At 44.9% G+C, this 21,567-nt stretch overlaps 1 long non-coding RNA gene across 4 annotated transcripts in view; it reads left to right on the top strand.

The window, feature by feature from the left end:
- The window catches only part of LOC120229866, a 76,401-nt gene that overhangs the window by 38,035 nt on the left and 16,799 nt on the right, over positions 1 to 21,567 (top strand). For all 4 annotated transcript variants that reach the window (XR_005527864.1, XR_005527862.1, XR_005527863.1 and 1 more), the window contains one exon: positions 11,179 to 11,291. This is a non-coding gene — a long non-coding RNA (uncharacterized LOC120229866). The remainder of the gene's footprint in view (positions 1 to 11,178; positions 11,292 to 21,567) is intronic.

Raw genomic sequence — 21,567 nt, 5'->3', positions numbered from 1 at the left:
GGTCCAAAAGCATAACAATATTTATACATTTTTAATATATTTCTCTACTTATCTATGTCTGGAAGTACTGATAATAGAAATATCACTTTAATTTTAGTCTCAGACCTCACACTTAAAATTTTGGAGATTGTGTGTGTGTGTGTGTGTGTGTGTGTATCTGTGTCTGTGTTTGTGTGTGTAAGTCAGAGTTGGACCTTAGGACTGTGAGAGTTGAATTGCAAATATGAGTGGAGTCCAATAAACCTACATTCTTACGCCTCCGAGCTGCTTTGCAAACCTGGCTGAGCCACACTCTGCAAACTGTTAGGCGACGCCTGGGTGACTCCTTAGGTTACGCATCTGGCTCTTGATTTCAACTCAGGTCATGGTCTCATAGTTTGTGAGTTTGAGCCCCACATTGGGCTCTGCAGTGACAGCAGAGAGCCTGCTTGGGATTCTCTCTCACCCTCTCTTCTTCTCTCCCTCCCTGTCTCTCTGCCCCTCTCCCCTCTCAAAATAAGCAAATAAACATTAAGAAAAAATTTTAAACCAATAAAATGGAAGCAATTTTAACAGATGCCACTATTACAAGATTGTCATGGGGAATAATGATGATGTGTTCTAAATGGTCACTTTTTAAAAGACCTATGAAAGTGATTATTGCACTATCCACGTTTCCACAATGCTTGTTGGTGTTTATGGACCATGTTCTTCCACGTGAGTTTTTTCTGTTTGTGCATTCTCTCTGGCTCAGTGAATACCTCTAGAAGTCACGACGTATGGCTGTGCACCCACCATCCCTAGTAATTCTGCTTCTGAAGTGACCTTAGAATCTGTTCCTGGCCCCTCTGTTCACATTCTGATTCTCCTACTTTTTTAATGCTTCGCACTTAGATGCAATAACTTCCTGACACTTATACCTGCGTTAAAATTTTTTTTATGTTTTATTTATTTCTGAGAGAGAGAGAGAGAGAGAGAGAGCGCATGAGCAGGGGAGGGTCAGAGAAAGGGGGAGATACAGAATCTGAAACAGGCTCCAGGCTCTGAGCTGTCAGCACAGAGCCTGACACGGGGCTTGAACCAATGAACTGTGAGATCATGACCTGAGCCGAAGTCGGACACTTAACTGACTGAGCCACCCAGGTGCCCCTATACCTGCATTTTTAATGATCATTCTTTGTTATATCTGCTCCATCCTATGACGTTTAAATAAGTTCAGACTGCCTTGTACCCTGAGAGTACGCAGAAGCTCAGCTTTCGACTGCAGCTGTCTTGGAAATTTCCTTCATGGGCGCCTGGGTGGCTTAGTCGGTTAAGCGTCCGACTTTCACTTAGGTCATGATCTCACGGTTTGTGGGTTCGAGCCCCACGTCGGGCTCTGTGCTGACTGCCAGCTCAGAGCCTGGAGCCTGTTTCAGTCTGTGACTCCCTCTCTCTCTGACCCTCCTCTGCTCATGCTGTCTCTCTCTCTCTCTCTCTCTCTCTCCTAGAAATAAATAAAACATTAAAAAAAAAAATTTCCTTCAGTATTCTCTGTTCTCCCATCTCTGGGCATTCTCTTCCAGCTCCTAATACCAATTGGCAGAGTCTCCTGGCTTTGATTACCTGGGCGGATGTGCTTCACTTTCACTCCACATTCTCTGTGACCTGACATCATTCATCATAACTCCTATCTGCAACTGTGGGTAAAAATTATACTTACTGCCTCATTCTGGCTATAATTGACTCATTTTTAGCCCATCACTCTACTCATCATGTGGAGGAGAACAGGCAAAGTCTGTCATTAATGTGTTGTTCTGAGACTCACACTGGAACATGGCACTCTGTGATTCTAGTGCCAACTGCTGCCAGTGTGGTTGTTCAAGCCTTGTGACTTGCCTGGGATGAGGCACAAAGGATCTTTGGCAACAGAAGCTTGGGTGGGAAGGAAGACAGAAGCCAGCTCTTTGGGCATCCCCACTACTGGAAGGGAAGGTTGACAGGGATGAATTGACCAAGCATCATAGGCAGGCCCTGGAGAGGATCAAATGGCGCACAGGCAGGAGGGCTCAACAGTCTCAGCAACCAATCCAGAAGTTCCTGGGTCTGCGTGGTAGTCAGCCAGACTGGCAGCAAATGCCACTCTTCAAGTTTTTACATTAAAAATCATATCTATAAATCCTTGCCAGAGACTCCATTCATTCCTTCGGTAAATAGTTAGGCACCAACTATATACCAGACATTGTGTTAGGCATTGAGTACCCAGTGGAAAAGGAACGCCGTCATGACGACTTCCTTGGCAAGCTCTGTTAGATAACTTGGCATGGACCATTCTTCTTTATTGTCTTGTCAATATTAGAATGGGTTTTGGACCAAGAGATGTGGCTTCTACCCAATGCATTTCTGCAAACAATTCTCAGATGTGCCACAAATATGTGCCCAAGATAACATATCGCCTTCATTCCTGCTCTGGAATAATGACACAGCTTTTCAATAACAATAAATCCTTCATAGGCGAACAGCAGAAATACACATTGGTAGTTTATGGATGCTTTGAATTTTCCAATCAGTGTTTTCAACTGGCTATCCTTCTATATTCAGTTTAAAAAAATCGCATCTGGAAACCTGGATAGCCAATCATCACAACACAATTTTCAACAATACACCCATGTGTTTATGCTAACTGTCAAGAGTACTTGATGTCCCAAATGAAAGGATTATGTTTTTGTTGAGCTTGCTTCTTACAGCAGGATTGGTAACAAAAACAAAATCAAACAACAATAGTAAAAACCTAATCTCTTTAGAAGAAACTAGTTCATATCTAAGTTCACAACTAAGTTCACAACTAAGAATCAGTTGTCCAGTGAGAAAGAACACTTACCTAAATAAAAAGATGTGTCATGTTCTTGGCTTGGAAGACACACATTGTAAAGATGTCACTTATCCTAAAACCAATCTATATATTTATTATAGCCCAATAACAATTCTAGTGGAAATCTTTTGGAACTCGGCAAAACAATTTTAAAGTTTGGAAGAATAAAAAATCTGCAAGGAAGATGTGAATACAAAAGGATATTATGGAAGACCCGGGCAGTTATTTAAGCTGCAGTGTTAGGCGCCTGGATGGCTCAGTCAGTTAAGCATCTCATTCTTATTTTTGGCTCAGGTCATGATCTCGAGGTTTTGTGAGTTCAAGCTCCACATCAGACTCTGCACTGGCAGCATGGAACCTTCTTGAGATTCTCTCTCTCCTTCTCTCTGCCCGCCCCTTTGCACTGTCTCTGTTTCCTAATAAATAAACGTGAAAAAAATTAAACTGAAGTATTTATTACCAATATACTGCTGCAGGAATAGACAGATGATCAATAAGACAAAATATTGAGCACAGAAGTAGATCCAAATATGAATGAGATTTGGTTATATAATAAAGTGGTGGGGGGAAAATGTGTTTATTCAGACATCTGGCTAGTTATTTGGAAAAACAACAAAGTTGGTTCCCTACCTCGAACTTCCAGATGAAATAAAGATTTAAGTTTTTTTAAATCATAAAGTACTGAAAACTTTTTTAATGTTTATTTATTTTTGAGAGAGAGAGACAGAGCATGAGTTGGAGAGGGTCAGAGAGAGAGGGAGACACAGAATCTGAAGCAGGCTCCAGGCTCTGAGCTGTCAGCACAGAGCCTGATGGAGGCTCACAAATCGCAAGATCATGACCTGGACCAAAGTCAGACACTTAACCGACTGAGCCGCCCAGTACGGAAAACTTAGATGAATGTTTTTACAATTTTTCAGTGAAGGAGGGCTTGAAGCTTGCCCCTTGGCGGTCCAGGCATGAGGCTCCCGCCTCTAAGGGTGGGATTCCCCACTGCGCATGGTCTTGGTGTGACAGTACACTGCCTCCTACTTTAGGAGCTGGAGGAGATAGGGGCTTCCTCCAGCTGACAGGTATTGGCCTGGGTTGTGGGGGAGCCCCTGTGACCTGCTGAAGAAGGAAGTGTTCAGGACTGGTTTCGTGGATGGCTCTTACGTGATCACCGACATTAACACAATTACTGTTGCAGATCACCCACTTAGAGATGGCCTAGAAGGACAATTGAAAGGAACATCTTCCCAGGGTTAGAACTCTGGCTCAGTCGGAGGAGCATGTGATTCTTGATTTCGGGGTTGTGAGTTTGATCCCCACGCTGGGTGTAGAGATGACTTAAAAAATAAATTTAATTAATTAATCATGCAAAAACAAATAAAGTAAAATAAAATAATGTTACTGTTAAAAAAAAAAAAACATAAAGCAGAACTCTAAGCGATGTGTCTCCTCCCCTACCTTCCTGAGAGGAGCACTGGCCTGAGGGTTTTTCAGTCCCAGGGAAACAAACTTCAGTCAAGGGATGCATTAAAGATTCCACTGAATTGGAAAATGAAGTTCTCACGTGGCCATTTTTTAGCACACAGAAAAAAAAGTTCAAGTGGAAGCTGGGTGATTAATTCTGACTGTAAAGGGAAAGAGAGGGATTGTAGCATAATAGAGGCAGAAAGATGTTCCCCAGATACACCTCCTCGTAACTCCTTGGCCAGTGTTAGAAGTCAGTAGGCGATGCTTGTAAGAACACACGGGCAGGCCTCAGATCCTTTGGAAATAAAAATTTAGGTCACTCCAATGAGTAAAGAGCCCCAGCCAGCTAAAGAACAAAGCAGAGGACAAAAAAATCAGCTTTGTTATTTCAAGATAATAAAAATTTATTTTGTTTTATGAACTCCAGGGAGCAGACTGACTGAGTTGAATGTGTCCGTATATGTCCGTTTTAGCCATGAAATCTGTTCAAGTTTCAGAGAGGAAGGCACATTTTCTTGCTTACCAGTAGTTCTGTAGGAGAGTTTATACCATCTGCTACCTTTTGTCTTGCTCTGTCTCCAACCTCCCTCACCCCTGCCTCCTGGCCTTGGTAGTTCTCTCCCTGCCCTACGATACTTTGCTATTCATAGTTCCTCAGGTCACTAGGCAGTTTCCATCTCTTAACACTTGCACCTTGTGCTCTTCCTCCTCCCTCCATGGCTCCTCACCTACTCCCATTTGAGGTTCAGCCACACATTCCTCTCGGAAGCCTCTTGAGTGTATATGACCAACAGAATTGGCTTCCTCTTTCCGTCGGAGGACCTGTAATACTCTATTGGCACTATGGCTTTACGCGTTTGTGTCTACTTACCAGATTTACTTTTAAAATCCCAGAGTTTGGCCCCGAGAATGGCACAAAATAGGTGCCCAACAATACTTGTGGACTACACTGAAGAATCACCGGTGTTAGAGGCAGTGAAGAATGAACAGACTTTCAGCCGCAGAGTTTAAATGGGACGAATACTCCTCTAAGTTTACTCTAAATAACTAAAGCTTATATCAAGCACTTAGAAAGAGCCAGAATTAATTCTGTTCTCTAGAACATGTAAAATATAACTGTTTTTTAGACCCAGTATTTAAGAGGGAAAAGTTAGGTCAGCTTCCAGGTGTGTGGGTCCAAAAAGATCATAGGAACAACCAATAACCAGCCATCCTTTTTCTGCCTTTGACCCTGACCACGTGACTGTCCTCTCTGTCTTCTGTGTAAAAGGCAGGAGGGAGTTGTACAAGCAGACAAGGGTAGTGCATTTTTCAGGATCGGCAGTGTTGGTGACAGTTAAGGCTTGGAGGAGTTCAGTCCCATTGATATAAGCCACAAGTTGCCATTATCATTACCAACCTCAGTGACTCAATCAGCTGATCTAGTTCTTCCTTTCCCTAACCATTTCCCTGGGTCTACTTTGCTTGGTAAATGCACTGTATATTAATAGCATGTGAAATTCTGGGAAATTTTCATTTTCCTTCTTTTCTCCTCAAGGATACTTTTTTCCAAGAGGCCCATTTTTATCCACCATCATTGTCAAAAGGCTCTTTAACATGGCAGGAGTCTTGTGATTTCTCCAAATCGTCCCTATTTTGTTTCAAGCATGTGTCACTTACTGTATCTGGTTGGCCCGTCTAGTTTTACTCATAATTTAATTGGGCACAGAGCTACTCAGAGCAAATTAGGTAACTTTGGGAAGCTATGTTAAAGCTTTGGGGATAGTAAAAGTGATTTTATGCACTAAAGCGGTAATTTACCAAATGCTTCTTAGTTATCTGAGAAAAAAATTGCAGAGTTTTTTATGGTATTTAATTTGTTTCCAGGAAGTTAGTCAAAGGGAGGATCTGAGCTAATATGAACAAATGGACAATCTCAGATTTTACCTGTTCTAAAATCGATACTGTTGCCTAATTAAGTAAGTGTGTACAGGAAATGTGCTCACAGACACAGGCCTGGCTCTCTGAACACAGAAATGTTCTATTTTCCTCTACAAGGAAAATAAAAAGAAATTCTGCTTGCCCCTCATGACTTCTCTCAGGGTTCATTTTTTTTACTTAATACATCAAGTAATAGTTAAAATATGCATTTTTAATCTCAGGTTACCACATATCAGGCCTCTCTTGTTCATAGTATAATCTTTTTTTTTTTTAATGTTTTAATTGTGTGGGTTTTTTTTAATTTCTCTCAGAGAGAGAGAGAGAGAGAGAGAGAGTGTGAGCAGGGGAGGGTCAGAGAGAGAGGGAGATACCAAATCTGAAGCAGGCTCCAGGCTCTGAGCTGTCAGCATAGAGCCTGATGTGGGGCTCGAACCCACGAACCGTGAGATCATGACCTAAGCCAAAGTTGGACGCTTAACCAACTGAGCCACCCAGGCGCCCCTGTTCATAGTATAATCTTGAAACGCATTCACCATTTGAAGCTTAAAAGTCAATGTTTATCAAAATAAAAGAGTGATCTTTCAATGACTTTATAGATTACCCTTCCCCATTTCATTATAATCGCCAATAAATCTATAAACACTGTACAACCTCAATGGAATTTCTACCAGTCCATTTCTTTATTTTTAAGATTTTGTTTTTTATTTTTTAAATAGTTTATTGTCAAATTGGTTTCCATATAACACCCAGTGCCCATCCCCACAAATGCCCTCCTCCAGTCCCATCACCTCCCTTCCCTTCCGCCCACCTCCATCAGCCCTCAGTTTGTTCTCCACATTCAAGAGTCTCTCATGGTTTGCCTCCCTCCCTCTCCCCCACTATTTTTCCCCTTCTTCTCCCCCACGGTCCTCCGTTAAGTTCCTCCTAATCCTCCTATGCGTGCAAACATATGTAAGATTTTATTTTTAAATAATCTTCACACCCAACGTGGGGCTTGAATTTACAATCTTGAGATCAAGAGTTGCATACTCTACCAGCATGCAAGCCAGCCAGATGCCTCCCAGTTCCTTTAAAATAATCTGAACAGAATGGGATAGCCCACAAACCTTTGTGGAACATTAACTGTGTGCCAGGCAGTGAACCAAACAATGGAGCCAAAAAATGGAGAGTATAACAGACATCATTCTTACATTCATGAAATTTATAATTCATCTGTAAAGACTGATTTAACAGGTCTTCAATAATAAATGTCTACTCAAAACTTTGAGGACTTGGGGGCACCTGGGTGGCTCAGTCGGTTGGGTGTCCAACTTCAGCTCAGATCATAATCTCATAGCAAGTGGGTTTGAGCTCTGTGACAGGCTCTGTGCTGACAGCTTGCAGCTCGGAGCCTGGAGCCTGCTTCAGATTCTGTCTCCATCTCTCTGCCCCTCCCTCACTCAAGCATGCATGCTCTCTCTCAAATATAAAATAAAACATTAAAAAAAATTTTTGTTTTAAATTTTGAGGATTTTGATCCCACTAATATACTGAATCCATTCAGATCAAGGTCCCCACCAACCTTCAGATGGCTAAATCCAATGGTCAATTTTTGGTCAGTCTTACTCAGCTTCTCAGAAATAATTTGATCCCATTGACCACATCCTCCTTTTATAACCATTTCTTTGATTGGAGCGCCTGGGTGGCTCAGTTGGTTGAGCATCCAGCTCTTGGTTTCAGCTCAGGTCATGATCTCATGGTTTATGAGATCAAGCCCCACATCCGGTTCTGCACTAAGAGTGTGGAGCCTGCTTGAGATTCTCTCTCTTCCTCTCTCTCTCTGCCCCTCCTCTGCATGCTCACTCGCTCTCTTTCTCCCCCATCCCTTTCAAAATAAATAAATAAACTTAAATAAAAACATTTCTTCAATTGATTTCCAGTTCTGTAAAATGACTCTAAAATTTATAACCCCTAAGTTCATTTATGACTCCCAAATTCATATTTTCAGCCCCAGTCATTTTTCTGTATTTGACACCAGTATGCCCATCTGCTTCCCCAGCATTGCCTCTCTGATCTGTATTAGCATCTCCAATTAAGCATGCCCTAGACTGAACCGTGAATTCCCTTCACCACTTCCCACACACCCACCTCTCCCTTAGTGCTCACTCTTTTACCAGATGGAACCCGTATTCATTCAGTTGGACCAGGCCACATATCTTGGAATTGACCATAGCTTTTCCGTTCTTCATATTCCTCATTCAAGTTAACAGAAAATCCTGTTGGATTTGCTTTTAACCCCTATCACAATTTCACTGTCTCCCACTACCTTCGTCACTACTGTCTTAGTCCCAGCTGCCATTTTCTACCCTCTGGATCATGCTAGTAGCTACCCAAGTGATCACTTTGATTCCACTCTTGTTCTGTTCTCTGGATAGCAGTCAGAGAGAACCTTTTAAAATGTAGGTCTGATTATCTTATTTCCTTGTTTATATCCTTCACACTTAGGGTAAAGTCCTCGCCATGCCATATAAGGTCCATGTGATCTCGTCTTTATCCGCCTCTCTGCTCACCTTCCTTCCTACTCTTCTTGATGTTCCTTGAGTTTGCTCTGTACGTTCCCACTTTAGGCCCTTGTCATTGGTGTCCCCCTGCCTTGGCTCTTAGTCATCTAGATACATTGGTGGTTCTCTTCTTCAGTTCTTACCTGTCTGTGCTCAAATGTCAACTTTCCAGAGAGGCATTTCCTTACTGCTAAGTTAAACTACTGAAACGGTGTTCCTTCCCCATCTCTTTCAACCTTCTTGGCCTGCTTTGTTTTCTTTCAGTCTTACTACCCTCCTGACACTGCATGTCTATATGTGTGTGTGTGTGTGTGTGTGTGTGTGTGTATGTGTTCATTGTGTGTGTCTATTAGGATGTAAGAGATTCAAAAGCACATGAAATTTTGTCTCATTCACTTTTGTATCCTCAGTGTCTAGAACAATGAGTGCCTGGCACATTGTAAGTACTCTTCCATTCTGGGTTATATAAATGAAGGTGATGATGGTAAGAAGGAACTTTACAGGAGATGATAAGATCATACATGGATGTGACATAGAGTGAGGTATCAGACAAAGAAGCATATATGCATTCTGGTGAACATCTATAAATAGAACAGGCAGCTGTGCAAATGTGGGTGACAGAGTTCTCTAATACTCTCAAGACAGTTGCACGCCCTTCCTCCTGAGCTGACCCATGTGGGGTAAACATAAAAGCTCTGTTGAAGAAAAATGTTTTTCATTTATAGTTTGGTTTTGCTTTTTCCCAGAGACATGTGACCAGCAATGTCCCATTTATCTGTGTGACAGATCTGGTAGGTAGTTGGACAAGAGAGATGAAAGGGAACAGGAAAGGAATAATACCAGTTTTGTCTTCATATAAAGGCAGTGAAATGGAGAGAAGTCTTGTGACATTACCCATCGTGATAGCGGCTGAACTAGACATGTAATTGATCCTCCTGATTTATTACTGATCTCTGCTTCCAGGACCTGAGATGGAGGGAGAGAGAAGTTTCTGCAAATCTGTCCAGAGTGGATATGTTTTCTCTTCTATCTCCTCAGCCCAAACTGCCACCTGTAATTCTCGTCATTATTCCCTTGAGGTCTCAAATGTGGGAAGTAGGTCAGGGATAAGGGGAGAGTGGGTGCTCTCTACTTATTTGTTGAATTGATAAATTAGTTAAGAGCAAAGGGAGTAAGAAAGCAGGCTCTGTGGTGTGTATTCACATTTGCACAGGTTCAATTCCCAGTAATCTGGGCCTAGGGAAAGGAAAGGAATTTAGGGGCGCCTGGCTGCCTCAGTCAGGTCAGCATCCGACTCTTGGTTTTGGCTCAGGTCATGATCTCATGGTTCATGAGATCAATCTCCGTGTCCGGCTCTGCACTGACAGTGCAGAGCTTGCTTGGGATTCTCTCTGTCTCTCTCCCCTTCTCCCACACTCACATGTGTACCCTCTCTCCCATCTCAAAATTAATAAACATTAAGAAAGGAAAGGGAATTTATAGCATAAACAGAATTGAAATTTTTGGAATTGGGATGCAGGATTGAATGCATAATTTATCTAAATTTCTCTGGCTTCTGTGTTTTTACTCTTAGTGACCTGTCACCTATCAGATTGTTTATCAGATGTCTGAGTATCTTTTCTTAAAGATCATAAACAAACTATATTTATCAGGTATACCTTTATTGATATGTCAGATTTCATTGTGTAACTCATGCTCTCCCACTGCAGAACAGGTATATGATAAGATCAAAATGACAGTGACAAACAGATCTGTTGGATGTGGCCTGCAGAATTCCTTCATTCTATCTATGTAGGGGGAGACAGCCACCAATGTGCTGCCCCGGCCCTAACACGGCATCTGACATTTCTTGCCCTCGGACATTGGCCCTCGGGCTGTTGCTTCCTCTGTGCTTCTCTGTCTCAGTGTCTCTGTGTTTCTGCCTCATTTCACTCCCAACTCTTCCAACCTTTGTTCTCCTCTGGCCATTCGCCCCCAGTGTCTGATGCACAATATGTTCTTTCTTTATGTGACCTGCTGGAGTTCTGTGGTGTCCATCTGCAGCCTGGACCTCACAGTTCTGTAATAACCTGCTGTGACACAAATAGCGGGACCTTGTGTTTGAGAAATTCACTCTGCCTTGTTTCCTACTCATCAGGAAAGATGGGGGGGCGACGGAAGATAATGGTAAATGACTACTAAAAAGCCACTCCCAAACCTCGTGTCTGTTTGTGCCTTTAACTCTACAGCCTACAAACCAAGATACTTCTCCATCTTTCCTTGCATCAGCGATGGCCCCGGGACCCAGCACTCACACGTAGACACAACTGGAGCGTGCTGGTGGAGGGAGAGGGGGTGCTCAGAAAGATTCTGCTTTCCTAAAAAAAGGAAAACAGTTGAGATCAATGTGGCCTCTTCCCCTCTCTCTCTTTCTTTCTGTCTTGAATGCAGAATTGATGGCTAGAGCTGCAGTATCATCTTGTAACCACAGGAGAAAGGTCAGGAGAATCAGATACATCAACCCTGACATCAGTGACCCAGAGAACCAAGGCCAGCTCTTCTTGGTAAGTGAGAAAAATAAGCTTCTATCTTTCAAGTGGCTGTAAGTGATTTTCCTATTATTTATGGGTGAATGTATGTCTGACCTATGCACAGGTATTTCCTCACCACATCACAGCCTCCTTTGCAGACAGAATCCAGAGCCTTGTAAGCCGAAGTCTAGGGTTTCTTGGTCACCATGAAAGAGCTAACATGTTTTTATTTTTTAATGTAGGCTAATTGGAGGATAGAGCTGAATTATTCAAGACAAGAGACGGATCTACTCTGGGGAGAGAAAGAGAGTCCCAGGATTGGGACGGGTGGGAAGCTGTGCAGCACTACGAATAGTGGGGCCTTGAGTGGCTCCCACACAGCGCCCTAGAGGGCGAGGGCCTCAGATGGGGTGACCACTGTCGCCAGCTGCTGCAGTCTCGAGAGGAAAGGGAGGATCCTCTGTAGCCAAGTCAGTGGCCAGTAGAGAAGTATATCCTAAAGGGCGTCTGTCTCCCTGCCCAGTGCTTGGAGGCATCTGAGCAGGGACTGAAAACAGCGTCACATGGTACGTAGTGGAAGGAACAAATGTAGCTGTGGCAACGGTGTAGACTAAAGGGCCGGGCCTCCTGTTTACCTGTAGATTCTTACGTTTTTGTGCAGTTTCACTGTGGGTGGAGAACGGATGGCAGTGATGCCTGACCAGCACTGGACTTACTGTCGGCCCTAATACATAGGGGATTGAGCTAGATTTATTACTTTTTTAACCTATGTCTTCATATTTAAAGTGACTTTTTTTATAACAGTGTATTCTCGGGTATTGTTTTTCTATCGAATCTTTTCATTTATCCAAACAGTTTTTTTTTGTGATTTAACTAGTGTGCTTAGACCATTTGCATTTAATGTAGTTATGAGACGGGTATTGAACTTTACCATTTTATAGTTATTTGTTCATTCCATCTCTTTCTGCCTTGTTTTGGATTTTTTGAGTGGTGGAGCTTTGGGGTTCTTTTTTTTTTTTTTGGCTCCATTTTATATATACTATAGACTTACTATTTTACCTCATTTTCAAAAAACTTTAGTGTTTACCCTAGGATTTAAATATACATCTTTAACCCATCACAGTCCATGTTCAAATAATATTATAGTACTTTGTGTCATGTGTAAGGGCCTTACAACAATATATTTCCAATTCTACCCTCCATCCTTTGTACTATATCCTTTAAAAACAAAATATATTGATACCACTGATCTTTGTTTTAGATAATCAAATATCTTTTAGAGCAGCTAAGCTAAGGAAAAATAGAAATTTATATTTACCTTCATTTATACCAGAGATCTTCATCTCTTTGTGCAGATCTAAGTACAAAAGAGTATATTTCTTTCCAAAGTTAATAGAAATATTTTCCTAAAGTTGTATAAGGAAATCTACCACATGATCCAAGAGACTGTTCGTCAAGGGCCATAGAAGACAAGAGTTGATATCAGAGTTTCTACTTTTCATTGTGTACATACATCAGATGACTGGCTGTGCGGTTGACCATTTTTCCTCTTTGGGAGAACTTTTCTGTATTTTTGTAGTTGTATGAACAGTCAAAGCATTTATAGTCAAGTCTCTATAAAGTTCAGATGACTCTTTTGGACTATATGCATCATTACTGCCATAACTTAGTATAGAAATTATTCAGAACATGTATTTTGACTGTATTATATAGATCTCCATTTGTGGCCTATTTACATGTTGGTACCAAATTCCATCAAAATGACCTATGTATTGGGGGTGCCTGAGTGGCTCAGTCAGTTGAGTGACTGACTCTTGATTTTGGCTCAGGTCATGATCCCAGGGTCTTGGGATCAAGCCCCACATGGGGCTGTGCACTTAGTGTGAAGCCTACTTAAGATTCTCTCCCTCCTCCTCTGTCTCCCTCCTCTGTCCCCTCTCTGCCTACACAGGCACGTGCCTGTGCTTTCTCAAAACAAACACAATAAAGAATACAGGTAAGTAATAAATTTTTTAATGGTCTATGTATTAAACTAAAAGTCAGTTAAACAGAGCAGAGATATTTTAAAGTCCTGAGAGCCCTGAGATCCACTGTTAGACATTTATCCATGAGATATTTCAACATTGTTTCCAAATTTATAGCACTTGTTTTTGTATATGTGCTGCTGAAGCGAGCACTATAGCACTTGTTTTTGAACTGTCGCTAAAAAGTAGAATATACGGAAAATGCAGGGGAACTTCCAGACGAGCCCCGAGTAGCACTGTCACCAGCCTCTGCGGGCTGCAACTCTCTGGCAGATGGCAGACTCACTTCTTCAGAGTATATTTGAGATAGATAGTATGTGGCTCCTTACAGGCCTTATTTGTCATGATACAATGTTTGTAAATATATAATTCACATTCCCTTGCATTTATTTGTTCTTTTTGTTTGTTTGTTTTCCTGCTGCTTTTATATGTCTCCATATAAGTCAGCAGTCTTACTTCAAAAGTAATATATATCAGAAAAGGTATATACATATTTTAAAATATCCATGTCCTGGGGCTCCTGGGCGGCTCAGTTGGTTAAGTGTCCAACTTTGACTCAGGTCTCATGGTCCGTGAGTTCCAGGTCCGCATCGGGTTCTGTGCTGACAGCTTGGAGCCTGGAGTCTGCCTCCGATTCTGTGTCTCCGTCTCTCTCTCTGCCCCTCTCCCCAGCTCTGTCTCTCTCTCTCTTTCTCTCAAAAATAAATAGCTCTCCTGAGATAGCAAGAGGGTCTGGGGGACCGCCTCTGGAGCTGGAGCTGTCGTGTTCGCTCCTCTTTCACTTCCCATTGCAAACGATAAAGGCCATTTCTACCATTAAAAAAAAAAAAAAAAAAGTGAGGAGGGAGGCACCAGGTGACTGAGTCAGTTGTCAGTTAAGCCAACTCTTGGTTTCAGCTCAGGTCATGCACTCGCAATTTGTGAGTTCAAGCCCCGGCATGGGGCTCTGTGCTGACAGTGCAGAGCCTGCTTGGAATTCTCTCTATCCTTCTCTCTCTGACCCTCCCTGCTCTCTCTCTCTTAAAATAAATAAGTAAACTTAAAAATTATTAATAAATAAATAAACATTTAAAAATATAAATAAATGAATAAATGAATATGAAATATCCATGGCCTGAATTAATGATCCTATAAGCTGTCCAGATTTAAATGCATTTTTATCTCTTTGCGGTTTCCCTTTTGGGGGATATGTGTCAGCGAGGCCAGCGTCCTGCATGTAGTTCTGGTATGGCCTGTGTTCAGGTCTTACCTCCTGACCCCGTCACCAGTCTTATCGAATCGCTGCTTCTAACGACGTCAAGCCCAGGTCGCTCTAACGGAATAGCACACACGGGGAGACACGGGAGCAACACACGCTCGTGTCTCTCAGCTGGGGAGACGGCCTCGGGGCCAGAGTGGTCTCTCAGCTCCGGGGACATGTCAGGGCCAGCGTGGCTCCGGAGAGAGTCCCTTCCTGCCTTCTCACTCTGTCGTCCCGTGGCCGACCTGGCAGAGGAGGCAAGTCCCCTCCTCACGGTGTAAGGACACCTACCCGCTCACGAGGGCTCCACACCAGTGACCCCGTCTAATCCCGGTCAGCTCCGAGGGCCCTGCCTCCCACTGCCCTCACATGGGGCAGCAGGGGTTCTGCAGAGGAGTGGGGGAGGGGCACACGAACCTCGCTCCACCGCCGCAGCAACAAGCCCCCTAAAACCTGACAGGTCAGAGCTCAGCACGGAAGATTAGCTGTGCCGTCACACTGTCCACAACACAGCTGTGACCTCCACGAGGGGCAGGGCTCCCCGTCCGCTCCAGCCCAGTGCGTCGGGAAACTTCCAGTGGGCTCTCTTCCATCTCACCATCTTCACAGTGCCAAAGTGCTTTTTTTCTGATTGGAAAGACACTTTGGATTCATATCTGTTTTTATTTTGGAGAATGTTCTCAAATGACGGATAAGCTAAAAATGTGGCAATGAGGATGTGAGGTTAATGCTCAGTTCTTTCTCGCCCGCCCCCCTCTCCAAACTGGCATCTGGCATCTAAGGAGGCTTGTCACAGCTCAGCCTTCGGTCCCGAACGTTCCTTCTGGGACCGCGCTGATGAGCAGTGGGAAAGGAATGGCCGTGCGTGGGGGAAGTAGGGGACAGAAGAGACTGATCCCTGTTCCTGAGAGACAAGAGAACTGGGGCTGGTCGGTGGTGCTGTCTGGAGAGGGGGTGGCTCTGAACTAATGGCCCAGGTTAGCAGCTGCCTGGACACGGGCTCTCTTCTTTTCTGAAGGCCTTGAACATGACCAGCCCAGGGCCCCTCAGCCTGGCTCACGGCAACTCCACTGTTTCCTGACGGGCTTCTCTTCCTCTCCGGATTTTATCTTAGGTCACAAACGTACAGCACACACCATATTGGCCCTTACCTCCCTGGATGCAAGTCTCTGTCGTTGTCTCTCGCCTCCACTTTCATTGTAAATAAAAATGTATGTATATGCCCTCTTAATTATGAACTTGATTTGTATTTTCAACTCTAAAAATTTCATTCTCAAGGGTAGGACTAGGTGAGCCTTGCTGAAGCCCCAGCTGACACTGACAAACGTAGAAAGGATTAGGATTAAGATTGGAGTTCAGCAGTTTTTCTAGAGCCAGAATGTGGTGGTCACACGCTCTTGTGTACAAGATGGGCACAGTGTATGGGAAGAGCCAGGGAATAAGCTCTGGAGATTTGTGGCCTGGGGTGATTGAGAAAACAAGAGTGTCTGGCTAGACCCGGGCCACTGCCATTCCCTGGGGGGTCACAGTGTTAGAGAAGGGGGAAGCAGCCAGGAACCCCTGGCTCCTGAGACCGTACCCCTGCTCAGCCAGAGCCTTCGCCCCCATGGACAACCCCCCCTTCTCCCTCTGCGCCCCGCCCCGAGGGGACGGCGAGGCCAGTGCCCCCGGGGAGCACTGGCCCAAGAACCCCCCCCCCCCCCGCCCAAGAACCAAGGAAGGGAGCCCAAGGCTGGGCCCTGCCACTGACGTCCTCGGAGCCCAGCAGCTCCTGTCTCCTATCACCGACCCTCCTCCTTTTCGGGATTCCGGGGCCTCGTGAGGGGGTGTTGACCTAGAAACACCTTTGAGTTGAGCAGACTCTTTACCTGGAAGTTCGTGAAGAGCTCACAGCCGGAAGCAGCAGCTGGCCCTGCAGACTGACTGTGTCTTTCCCTCCACCGGCAGCAGCGTCCCCTTGCGAATTAAGAGAAAAGATCCCATTGCTCGTGGGGAAAATTCCTCTCTTCTCTCCAGTTCTTACAGTCACAGCGACTGTGTCACTTACCGACTCTTACCAACAACTGCTGCGTGTCCCACACCAACAAGGTTCTCCGTCCTTGGGCCTCGGCCACCTCAGCCGCTGTCGCTGCTGGACTCACCATGAAGTGCCGTGTCACTACCTGTCACCTAAGCTGCCACCGGTCCCACAGAGATCACAGGTGCCACTGCCTCCTCATCAGCAGCCACGGCCCCTGCGTAGGGTGTCCCGCCCCAGACTGCGCTGTCCTCGCCACAGCCTCTGCTGTCTGTTGCTTGTTTCCTCCTCAAGCAGTAGAAAAGGAGGGTGATCTCTGTGTCCCTTTTCTAAGAGGAAGATGAGGCTGTTCATGTTTGAGGATCTTTCTTACACTGGCCGATTCCGTCTCTGCAGAGGGAGTGGCTTGCTTGTTTACTATAAGTAAATTACCTACTGGAAACTCTTAAAGCGCAAACAAGGCAACCTGGGATACTAATTTTGATGCGAACGATCTACACCATCTGTCCCGCAAAGGCAGAGCATCTGTTAGAGTCTCCAGAAGCATAAACTCTTCCAGCTAACGCGATGTGAAGCAGCCCACCCAGAGACAGAGGGTTGGTAAATGACCCTTCTTCACTAAACCTCTTCGGGAGGTGAGACAGGCTGAGCACTGCCCCAGGGCGCGGGCTTTGGTCAACACTCAAATTATTATTCTTTCGCTTTAAATTTTTAAGACTTACCCAGTGAATTATAATTTCTACAGCTCGGGTTGGGGAGAGAGGGAAGGAAAGAAAAGAAGTAGCTGATTGGCAGCCCTTCATTCAGGAGCAGGATTGTCAATGGATGGGACTCGGAATCCATTGCTTGAGTAGGGGTGCAGCTGTTTCTTTGGGCAGTCTCCCTGCACATCAGCATATAAAAGCCCTTTGCTAGGGGCCGGTCAGCTTCACAGAAAAGAAATACTCCAATCTGTGGTCTAGAAGGTATAATATAAGCCTGCCTCTAAGGATTCTGGGAGATCCCACTAATTATTATCAAGACTTTAATTTGATACCTGCCAAACATGCCTTTTTCAGTATGTGATCACCCACCCTACCCCCCACCCCCCTGCCGACTTTCAGCTATGCCTCACGTTCCAGAGTTCGAGGCCCATCTGGTTCAGTTTCTTTGGAGAGTGAATTCCGCCCCAGCCTTCTGCAGAGGTGAGGGAGGGGTCCTCGACTGAAAAACAGATGTGAGTGTGCCAGCTGCTCCTTTCTCCCAGCTCTCCTGTTTACAGCGCAACCCTTCACCCCCACCTTCAAATGTTGCTGAGGACTCCTTGCCCGAATCTTTCCAGAACCCAAGGCCAGAAACTTTCACTTCTGTTTACCTTCTCCCAGTAGGCACTTGAATGACTTTAATGAGTTTTCAGGAGAAAGGACATAAGTCTTCTTTTGTTCAGTCTATCATGTTTAACCAAAACCCCTCTTTTTGTGTGTGTGTGCACTTTGCTTTCCAGAATTTCATCTTTAGCCTGTTAATATTTATTTTGTGTGAAAGCAGATGAGTATGTAAGTTGAATCTCACTCTGTGCCCAGAGCCAGCCAAAGAGACATCACTTACTGAATATCCCTTCCTTCTCTCTTGTTCGTACCGCACAAGGTAGTTGAGTATACTTTGCTTCGGAAGTTGGAAATGACATCACAAAATGTATAACATTCTCTGTGGGTCTGAAGTGGTCAGGCAAGTAGACGCCTGTGGAGGGAAGTTACAGAAGCCCAGGAGAGGGGGGCGCCTCGTGATGGTGCGACAGTGGGTGCCAAGTGGAGAAAGAGTCTGGTAAGAAGACACCGCGCCAGACGGTACAGGGTATTTTATGCCATATGAAAAAGCTGCGCTTTATGTATAGGGCCGCCAGGTCACAATAGGATGAGGTTATCCTGACGTTTTAAGAGACACGCGAACGACCTCCTCAGCAACCGAGTGAGCGGCCTCGCGGTGGTTTCCTTTCCAGTCATAGCCGATAAGTACTTTCTTCAGCTTTTACTCTCCCAAGACTCTTCTTTGTGACGTCAGCAGTGTCTCGCACGTCTGTTACTTCTGTCTGCATCTGAGTGTGACACTGAAGCGTCAGCTCACCTCCGCCACACTAGGTAAGCTCTCCACACGTCCCTGGGACTGGGAACTGCACACACGCACAGAGGAGACCCAGCAGAGCTAGTAGAAAGCACAAGGGACACGCGACAACCGGCTCAGCTTCAAAGGTGCTGCTGACCCTCCACAGCGGTGGCGCAGCAGAGCGTGGGGCCTCGCAGGCTCGGGGCGCTTGCGAACAGCCTCGCCCAGGTCACTGGCTGACTGTCACTGGCTGACCGCTAAGCAAGGCAGTCATAAAAGGAAACCCTAGGAAATAAGGCCGCGGGAAATAAAAATTACAATTAAAAACTCAGCAGACACGTCAACATCTGCATACTGTGGGGGAAGGTAAATTACGCGGTTCTAAAATACATCAAAATTCATAGTTGCTACAACATTTTAGCTAAAGTGCCCACAGTTTTCTACAAAAAATTATGAGATGTGGAAAGAAACAGGGAAGTGTGACTCATACTTGAGAGACAAAAGTAGCTGATAGAAACTGACTTTTAGTGAGCCCAGATGTTGGCTTTATCAGGAAAAGACCTCAAAGCAACTATGACAAATATGTTCAAATAATTAAAGGAAATATGACAATTCAACAACTCAAAGATATCAGTAGAGAAATAGAAACCACACACATACACACACATAAAGATTCTAGACCTGAAAAAAACCACACTAACATTTAAAAAAAAATCACTAAATGGGTTCAACAACAGATGGCAGAAGGAGGTATCAGTGAGCTCCAAATAGAGCAATGGAAATTAGTCAGTCTGAAGAACAGAGTGGAAAAAAAGATTGAGGGAAAGTGAAGAGAGCCTCGAAGGCCTATGAGACAAGCATCAAACACGAACTAGGAATCCCAGAAAGAAACGAAGAGACAAAATGGGGCAGAAAAATATATGTGAAGAAATAATGGCCAAAAAATTCTCAAATTTGATGGAAAACTAAATCTGCAGATCCAAGAAGCTCAATCCTAAATAGGATAAATAGAAAAATGTCTATACCTGGACAAGAAGAAACTCTGGAGGAAGAAAAAAATATAGATTTTCTCTTTGGGTGTGGACAACTTGGTGTCAGTTTATTAATTATTATTTTTTTTAATGTTTATTTTGAGAGAGACAGAGCACAAGCAGGGGAGGGGCAGAGAGAGAGGGAGACACAGAATCTGAAGCAGGCTCCAGGCCCCTGAGCTGTCAGCACAGAGCCGGATGTGGGGCTCGAACTCCTGAATCAGGAGATCGTGACCTGAGCCCAAGTCGGATGCTCCACCACCCAGACACCCCTAGATTCAAAAACTCGAACAGGTTGAAAGCAAAAGGATGGGAAGAGATACCTGATGCAAACAAAGTGTGTAGTAGCTGGATATATCGGTCAAAATATACTTGAAGAAAACTATTTCTCATGACCTTTAATTGATAAAGTCAGTCAAGATTTAATAATTGTAAAAGGCGAATATCTAAAACCAGCCACCGGATACATGAAGCCCAAACTGACAGAATTGAAAGGAGGGAGCGTCTACCGGTTGCAGTTGGAGACCCCCATGTTCCTCTTAGAGTGACCAGTGGACAAACTAGACAGAAAATCAGCGAAGCCATAGGAGGTGTGAACAGAACAGCCACCCGGCGTGGTCGTACTGATGTGTAAAGATCACCCTACAGATGCTGACAGCAAAATTTAGAAACTGTGCTGTATTTCACCCAAAGGGGAAACCCAGCCCTAACAACCCACTTGAGATGGACCCACAAAGCAGAAAGTGAGGGATTAGAGCAAAGCAGGATTTCTAAGGGCCAGAGTCAGGAAGACCAACTGGAATGGCCATGCTGAACTTAAATGGAGCAGGAGCCAAATGCTTTTCCTTACTTAGAGAGGCAAAGCCAAGCTGACGGTCAGGGTTGGGGGGAGGCACGGGGGGGGGGGGGGGGGCGTGAGAAGGAAAAGCAGCTGAGCCCCAAGCTGGAGCTGACAATCCCAGGGCTGATCCTCAGCACGGAAGCAAGTGCCAGAAAGGAACCAAAACTCCTTCCTGAGATTCCACCAGAGATCACTTGTTCCAGAGTAACACTGCACCCGAAATCTGAGGAGCTCCGTCCAGCCTCTAAGGCCATCGGGCCAGACAGCGTGGAGGCCAGCAAACTCCACAAACAGAGCCAAGCTAGCCAGCCTGGACCTGGGTGAGATTAGGATAAAAAAAAAATCCGTGTAAACCCATCCCTTTCTCTGCGCTTACATTGGCTTGCTTTTCCTTAAGCATTTCGTTTTGTTGTGATTTGGAATCCCCCCGCCTCCCGAGCCCCAGCTGAAGGAGGGGGAGAAGTGACTTCCCACACCTAAGTCAGGGTGAATACGGAGGTGCCGCGGAGGCTCACGGGGGGGCAGGAGCCACGGGGCCAGGGAGTGGGAGGCCGAGAGAAACGTGAGGAGCCGGGTGGCAGGCGCTCTGGCCAGCCCGGCACATTCTGCCCTCCTTCCCAGGGGCCTCTGCCTTTCCTCTGCGCGGTCCCTGGAGGTTTGGGCTCGCACGGTGGCCTTGGGCGTGAGGCCTGTGACTTCCCATTGTCCGGCCGGAGAAACAAACAAAGGGTTGCCTCTAAGGAATTGTGGAATGTTTATTATTCTAAGGAAAAGCCTCTCTCTTCTCCGGCAGGAAATCCTGCCGTCATGTCTTAGAACGCCCCTGAAATAAATAGTCTCCAGTGCCTTTATTTCGTTTTTCCAGCTCTGTTGACATAACGAATGACACATAACAGTGGTGTTAAGTTCAAGGCATACGACATGATCATTTGAGATCTGTCTATATTGTGAAATGATCACCGCAATAAGGTTAGTCCCTCACATCAAGCCGCAGGATGTCTGGCAGCACAGGAAGGAAGGTGACCCATCTGTGGGCACCCCCTGGGGGTGGGGCAGCGGCCGAGTTCATAGGCA

This window comes from Hyaena hyaena, unplaced genomic scaffold (assembly GCF_003009895.1).
Source record: "Hyaena hyaena isolate Hyena2069 unplaced genomic scaffold, ASM300989v1 scaffold_36, whole genome shotgun sequence".
Lineage (NCBI taxonomy): Eukaryota > Metazoa > Chordata > Mammalia > Carnivora > Hyaenidae > Hyaena > Hyaena hyaena.
The sequence above is the reverse complement of the archived record's forward strand: the minus strand, read 5'-3'. Positions and strand labels throughout refer to the sequence as shown.